An 8448-nucleotide genomic window follows, 5' to 3' on the forward strand; every position below is an offset into this window, starting at 1 on the left:
AGTAATTTCAGACCACGCCCCTATAATACTCACATATTCTGACCCTAGGCTATTAAGTAACCCTCCAAAATGGAGATTTCACCCTAAATGGCTCCTAGATGAAAAACTTTGTGATTATGTCACACGGGAGATAGAAATTTATTTTGATATTAATACAACGCAAACATCGGGTTGTATCAGATGGGAAGCTTTTAAAGTTTTCATTAGAGGTATTCTTATAAGCGTCACAAGCAATAAATCAAAAAGCTACAAAAAAGAATTGACTGCACTTGATACAAAAATTAAACTTCTTGAAAAAAATCCATCACATAAAGATGATTTAACCATTCAGCAAGAATTGTTAACCCTCAGAACTAAATACAATGAAGTATCTGCCAAAAAAGCGGCTGCCAGCCTAATGATGTTAAGGCAAAATTATTATGACCAAGGCGAAAAAGCTGGAAAACTGCTAGCTTGGAGGATTAAACAAAATCAGTCTGAAAGGACAATAAATTCCATTGAAGATATTAATGGCAATATCACAAGTGACCCGGTTACAATAAATGATACTTTTAAATGTTTTTTCGAGACTTTATACTGTAAGGCGGGTGCCGAAAAGTCTGGGCCACCCCTGGTGGAAACAAAAGGCTCCTGAGAATTAACATTTGAACCCTCCCTTGCATAATGATATAACAGCAGCATCCGAGACGCAGCACACAGTGCAACTCACACCTCACTTGAACAATCTCCCCCTTCTCCTGCTCACCTGAAACTCACTGAAAACCCATGAAATGTTAAATGTGTACAAAATAAGTAACTATGCATGTTTGGTATCATTTAAAGTATCTCAGTGCGCCTGGTAAAATGGTCTCATTCTCCCAACCATAATAGAAAGCTAAAAGAAGTTACAAAATTTGAGAAGTAGTTTATCCCTCTAAGGTGTTCCCTCCCCCAGATCCTCCATTCTGATCTCACAGTTGTGAGCCCCTCACTAGGGGACCAAATCTAATTATAATGGCAGACACTACCATTTGGTAAGCAAATTGAATTATCTGGGTTTATAAGGAAAATGGGCAAAAGGTTCGGGGAGTCTGTAGGTTGACTGCCCACACAATCGCTGTGTGTAATTCTGATTGCCAGGTAATACTTTCTACAAATTCCTTGATTTCTGTTATGATATGATCAACTGATGATTTTATTCTCATGAATTGGATTTTGAATTATTGCTTCATTACCTGGTAAATAAATTGTAAACGTTTGATTTTACTCTGATTGACTCTTGAGTTTGTTCTCCCAAGGAGATTATCGGATTCGTATGCTCCCGCAATTCTGCGTCAGATTGGCGACGGCTAATACTTTGTCACTAGTTCAAGTGTACTTGCTTTGTAGAGACGGGGCATTCCGTTTAGGGGTAGCTAACGCGCTGCCTGACCAGCCTAAATTTGGGTACGTCTATTTTACCTCTGTCTTAATTTAATGTAACTTTAGATAAGTGTACGTGAGAGATCACGGGCTTGGCCAGTCTAAACTATTATGAGGAAAGTATCGTTGGTCGACTCATACCTATAATAGGGCCAAAACCTCTACTAAAGTATAACTATTAAATTAAGTTCAAGTGTATGCAATTCAAGGGGACTAAAATAAAAGTATCTCTGATTGTGTTTTGGGTGAATCCGACCGTCTGAGATATTAGTCAAAACCTCTGTTTAGTGACGAAACTGACGAGATTGTGATCGTGAGACCCGCAGTAGATGTGAGGAACTCTCAGCGGCATAGTTTCCTAATCTGAACGGGTAAAACATAATTAAAGAGTTTCAAAAGAATAATCAGACAGTCGCTCACTTTTAATGATACCCAGATATCATTAAAACCCTTTTTCATTTATGGAGTCAGATGAAATAACGAGTCAATACATATGAGAAAAGTGTGTTCCATTTAATCTTGTTGTGTTGCGTAAAAGGGAAGACAGTAACACGCAGAGACCTTCACCTGTATTATTGGAAACCCTCATTGGACCAATAAACAGGCTTACAATACACTGCTGAATATTCAAACAATGGTGCACAAACAGCCTTTCTGGATAGTTTATCCATACCTATTCTTCCCGAAGAGGCAAAAATGTCTCTGGACAAGGATATAACGGAACAAGAAATTTTGGAGGCTATTGACAGTTTAACAGCGGGTCGAGCACCGGGGCCAGATGGTCTTAATGTAGACTTTTACAACAAAATTTAAATAAAATTGGTTCAACCAATTATAGATATGTTTAAAGAATCTTTTGGAAATTGTGTGCTCCCAGACTCCTTAAGAAATGCTCTCATTACGTTACTTCCTAAGCCTAATAAAATAAATACTAAGTGTGAATCATACCGGCCGATTTCATTACTTAATACAGATGTTAAGATATTGAGTAAAATTCTGGCAAGGAGGTTGGAGGCACTTCTACCCGATATAATATATCGAGACCAAAATGGATTTATTAAGGGTAGGCAAGGTCTTCATAATGTTAGAACTTTGCTTAACACTTTATATCTTAGAAAGGGGGATTCGGATACGGCCATTCTATCCCTGGACGCGGAAAAGGCTTTTGATAGGGTGGAATGGCCCTATCTATTTGAGGTCCTGAAAAGATTTGGGTTCGGGGAATTTTTTTGTAAATGGATTGAGATACTTTACACGCGTCCTATGGCCGAAGTACTTACTAATGGTATAGTTTCCAGGACATTTAATATTCAAAGGGGCACTCGTCAAGGGTGCCCCCTATCACCTCTTCTTTTTGTCTTAGCAATCGAGCCACTTGCCGTAGCAGTAAGGTCTCATGGTAACATACAGGGCATCAGATTAAACACCACAGATATAAAAATTTCTTTATACGCAGACGATGTCATATTATATCTAACACAGTTGGCTCACTCCATACCTTCCCTAATAAAACTTCTCTCAACTTTTGGTAACTTCTCTGGCTATAAAGTCAATCAATCTAAATCTTGTATTCTTTTATTGAATAAGGATGATAGTCAACTATCAGCTCTTGCTCATTTTAACGTAGTAGACTCTTTCACATATTTAGGAATTAAAATCACAGCTAATATAGATAATATATCTTCGGTAAATTACCAACCCCTTTTAAATGACATCTCTAAATTCATAGACAGATGGAAAACTCTACCTTTATCTTTAATTGGACGTATTAACGCAATAAAAATGACCGTATTACCAAAAATATTGTACCTTTTTCAAAATATTCCTCTGTGTCCTCCATCCTCCTTTTTTACGTTACTTCGGAAACTATTCACTGATTTCATCTGGAGTAATAAAAGAGCGTGTGTTCGTCTGTCATTGTTATATTTATCATACAATAAAGGTGGTCTTCAATTTCCTAATTTACAGTGGTATTATTGGGCAGCACAATTGCGTTCTACTTTATACTATTTTTCTTCTGAAGTCCTCCCAACATGGCTGGACATTGAATCTTCACTTATAAAGTCAAAATTACCACTTAATCTTTATCTTTATTCGAGAAATATCAAAGTTCTCAGAAAAGACAAGGATATTTTATCTCATAACCCTATTCTCATTAATACAATTAAAGTCTGGTGTGATGTGCACAAGTATATAGGTCAGTCAAATACTTTATCATGTTTTACCCCAATATGGGGTAATGAGAGTTTCAAACCAGCTACATCGGACCCAGGATTTAAACTATGGTATGATAAAGGGCTGCAAAAAATTGAGGATTTTTATAAAGGAAATGACTTAATGTCTTTTGCGGAGATAGTTGCACAGTTTGATATTCCTAAAAAACATTTCTTTAAATTCCTTCAGTTTAGGAGCTATGTTTCATCCGACCAAGGTACAAAGCTTACAATACCCACTAAGACTTCTTTTGAGATTTTATTATCAAAGTCTTCCCAATCTAAAGGTTTAATATCGATGTTTTATAAACTGTTAGAGTCATACTCTAAAGAATCTTCAGAATCCAAACTGGTCTTATGGAGAGAAGAGTTAAAAATGAACATATCCTTAGATATATGGGAAAATATATTTGAAAGCTCAATCACAAACTAATTACAGTAATCTTAAATTAATATAGTACAACTGGATTATGAGAACGTATTTTACTCCAGTTAGGTTAAATAAAATTAATCCGAATTTTCCAGACACATGCATTAAATGCTCAACTGATAAAGGCACATTGTTGCACTGCATGTGGAATTGTCCTAATGTGCAGGAGTTTTGGAAAGAGGTCATTTTACTAATTTCTCAGATGGTATGTGTCAATCTCCCAATGAGACCAGAAATTTTTATTTTGGGGATTTTACCAGAGAATTTGGTGCATTGTAGAAGCACTTGCAGATTCATTGACATCTGTATACTTCAAGCAAAGCGTTTAATAGCTATGTATTGGAAGAAAATGGAAAAGCCACCTATTTTACAGTGGATCAATAATATGTCCTTTTGTTTGTCAATGGAAAAGATTACATACATATTGAAAGGTAAATTGTCTTTTTTTAAGAGTATTTGGAAACCTTTTATATCCTTTATTTCAAATTCTGATTTCAATAATATAATAAATGAGGTAGAAAGAGATAAAATAACTTGATTCTCAACCTATTCTCACCTCATGTTATGACTAGTAAATCATTAGTCATTTAATCATTTACTATTTCTCCTGAAATATTCCCTCTCATGTCATGATTTGCTTCTCTTGTATGCCTGATTACTTCCAACTGTGTAGCTATCCTATTTGACCTATGCCTGTTTTTTATTTTTATTTTGTTTATATACATGTATACATATACTTTTTTTGTCACAATTATTATTCCTTATTTCCTTTTTTATTTATTATTACTATTTATTTATTTTCATTATTATTATTATTATTTGTATTATGTAAAAGAGATCCAACCTTTTAATTTACGTTATTGTTGTATTATACCGGCATAAGCTGCTGTATCTCAATAAACAAAGTATTACAAAACTATAAGTGTTCTTGTACCATTGTGGTTTGAGCTCTAACCCCAGGACACAACTTGCAGGTCTCCAAAACATCCTTAGAGGGAGAGCAAATCAAGCCATTCGATTCCTGTTGCCACAGCAATTCTCTGCCAAATAAAAACACCCACAGCTTTCAGTGTGATGCAGCACTCAAGTCACCACTTTTCTTGGATTTGCAGGCACATATGGCTGCTGTTTTATATTATTTGAATTGACTGAATCGGGGGGGGGGGAGAGCTAAACAATTCAAACAAATATATTTTTCTATGTTGTGCCAAGCAAATATGAACTTTTCATATAAGCATGTGGACATTCAAAATAATACCACTTATGGATGGGTTTCCTGAAGCACTAATAGAAAGTTAGTGAAGTGTAAAGGAACTTCAGAGGTTCGAAGGGGGCCTTGACCAGCCCTTCGAGAACAACTGCTAGGTCCCATGTGGGAACTCTGGTACGAACCGCAGGTCTCATCCTCCAAGCCCCACAGAGGAAAGGTACGACTAGCTGATGTGTGGAAACAGAGGAGTGTGGAAACAGAGGAGTGTGGAAAGCCGCAATGGCAGCCACGTACACCTTGAGTGTGGACGGGGAACTCCAGCACTGAAGCCACTGGGAAGTTAACTGGGTCCACCTCATGCTCTCTACACCAAACGGTGAAAACATTCCATTTTAGGCCGTACAATTTCCTTGTGGAGGGAACTCTGGAGCTGAGTATGGTCTCAACTACTCCTACTGACAGGCCAGCCTCTCGGTAGGCCAGTCTGTACCCCTTTTGAATGGTGCGCAGGAACCAAGGAGAAATATTTGTTAGATTTTTCCATGCATCAAAATATTTTACGAAGGGAACCAGCCGTCACGGGTTGGGCAGCCCGAAGATATCCTACGTATGTTACGTATGGAGTTGGTCCCTCACCCTCATATATGTCTTTAAGAAGGTCGGCCTGGTATGCCTGCACCCGACCCACAACCATATAAGCCCTGCCCACCAAAGAAGATGTATCACGGCAGGGTTTGGTGGGCAGCTCCAGGGTCTTTAGGGATGACGCAGCGTCAGGGAACAAATCCCCTCCTTGATGCTGAACACATCTAGTTCCTCGGAAGCAGACAGCTCGAACATCGGGTTCTCCGCTCTTGAGGAAGAAGCCGCTGGGCGGGCTTCCGCAGGAGGCGGAAGAATATCGGAACTGGCAGAGGATTCCTGAGAAAGTGCCTCAGCAGTCTCAGGATCCCCTGCCAGATCCATTTGCGAGCCCCATGAATGATGAGCGCCGCCACGGCCCCTCGAGAGCTGCCTGCGCGTGCTACGCTCCCAAACAGTGCACACACAAATTGTGTGTGTCCCCACCCGTGATGTAACGAAGGCAGGGACGCATACACTGCTTGTAGCTCTGACTCGCCATTATATATATATATATATATATATATATATATATATATATATATATATATATATATGTGCTTTTGCAACTGACAGACAACACTGAATAAGACACACACGGCAGAGATCACTTGCTGAAGAACAGAAAGCTAACGCTGTTGTGTGCCGGCGTCCCTTTGTAGCTTCTGTGTATGCCGTCACAATTTACCTCATGACGCAACTTTTCCCAAAGCCAATCGTCAATAACCACGCTCCGGAGGAGCCGACACCAAAGACACCAATCAGGCGAGACAACAGATCATATAAAACCTCTTCTTTTTATTTATAAATTAATAGCACTTAAAACAGCATCAGAAGGACTCCGGGTTCTTTACTTCACTCCAGGATGTCCCGCATGGGCCTCCGACGAGGGGAACTCTGGCCAGCAGGAGGTTGTGAGGGTCTGTGACGGCTGACAGCGAAAGGCAAGAAGCAGAGAATGGGTTTTTGGCACGTAACGTTGACGCAGCCGTGCACTCCCTTTCTTTGCAGGACGGCGGAGGCGAAGCACCGCCTCGGAGGACCAGATCTCTCCCGTCCACCAGAGGACAACAGGTGGGTAACAGTAGCGAGCTTTCTCAGCTCCTCAAACAGTAACAGATCGAACGCAGCGGTCAGCAATCTCTCCTTCAGAGCAATGGTTCACAAGATCTCTCAGCTCGTAGAGCGGCAGCAGGTCGAACGCAGCAGTCAGCAGACTCTCCTTTGGAGTAATGGTTCACAGGATCTCTCAGTTCGTAGAGCGGCAGCAGATCAGACACAGCAGTCAGTAGACTCTCCTTCGGAGTAATGGTTAACAGGATCTCTCAGCTCGTAGAGCGGCAGCAGATCAGACACAGCAGTCAGCAGACTCTCCTTCGGAGCAATGGTTCACAGGATCTCTCAGCTCATAGAGCGGCAGCAGATCAGACACAGCAGTCAGCAGACTCTCCTTCAGAGTAATGGTTCACAGGATCTCTCAGCTTGTAGAGCGGCAGCAGATCAGTCACAGCAGTCAGCAGACTCTCCTTCAGAGTAATGGTTCACAGGATCTCTCAGCTCGTAGAGCGGCAGCAGATCCGATACAGCAGTCAGCAGACTCTCCTCTCTTTCTCAGGACAGACGGTGAAGGCGCAGTGGCGGACGACAGAATCTCTCTGTTCACAGAACAGCAATGGTGAGTACAGAATCAAGCAGTTTATAACTGAGTCTTCTCTTACCACAGGACAGCAATAGCAGCATGCAGCGGCAGAATCTCTGTTCACAGAACAGTAATGGTGAGTACAGAATCCAGCAGTTAATAACTGAGTCTTCTCTTACCACAGGACAGCAATAGCAGAATGCAGCGGCAGAATCTATGTTCACAGAACAGCAATGGTGAGTACAGAATCCAGCAGTTAATAACTGAGTCTTCTCTTACCACAGGACAGCAATAGCAGAATGCAGATCTTCCCAACAACACACAGAGCTAAACTTCTCCTTCCTCCAATATAACATCAGGTGGTTGGAACCTGGGCACAACTTTACTGTCAACGGATCAGATTAGATTTTTGATACCCAACTGGTTCGGCTTCTCCAAACAAAGATCATAGAATGATGGTAATGATTTGGTCTCCCACACTCGTGCATGCATCAATACTATAACTCTTTTACACGTGCTCACTTCACACTTTCAGACACTGCAATGCCACATCACCTCTCGTAAACAACAGGCCTTCACTCAACCTTTGCAGGGTCAGACAATCCACCGATGGCTTTCTACACGGGGGTATCAGGTTTCAAGAGCAATCCTATAAAGCCCAGTTCCTTCCTTGGTCTCTAAGACTCACAACGCGAGAGACAACACACGCTGCCAGCCAGTGCAGAGTGTTCTTGGTAAATCTTCATAGCATCACCTTTTCATATGTGGATGACAAAACAAAGTGTACTTAACTTCTGTCCTTGATAGTAGAATGGATCTTCAGCGCCGCCCTTAATCACTCTGTTCTCTCAGTTCCATATGTCGGGCACTCACCCGTCTTCAATGTGTAAACATCCCCACACTTGTATGCACTACGGTTGCTGCTTGCTGCTGT

At 40.7% G+C, this 8448-nt stretch overlaps 1 long non-coding RNA gene across 1 annotated transcript; it reads right to left on the reverse strand.

Annotated features, from left to right (window-relative positions):
• Positions 1 to 6684: 6684 nt before the first annotated feature.
• Positions 6685 to 8231, reverse strand: LOC143722633 (uncharacterized). The gene is made up of 3 exons (XR_013196948.1): positions 8037 to 8231; positions 7694 to 7894; positions 6685 to 7528 (listed from the first exon to the last, which is right to left on the reverse strand). It is a non-coding gene; the product is annotated as an uncharacterized LOC143722633 (long non-coding RNA).
• Positions 8232 to 8448: the final 217 nt, after the last annotated feature.

This window comes from Siphateles boraxobius, unplaced genomic scaffold (genome assembly GCF_051911475.1).
Source record: "Siphateles boraxobius isolate OS27281-9 unplaced genomic scaffold, OSU_SipBor_1 68, whole genome shotgun sequence".
Classification (NCBI taxonomy): Eukaryota; Metazoa; Chordata; class Actinopteri; order Cypriniformes; family Leuciscidae; genus Siphateles; species Siphateles boraxobius.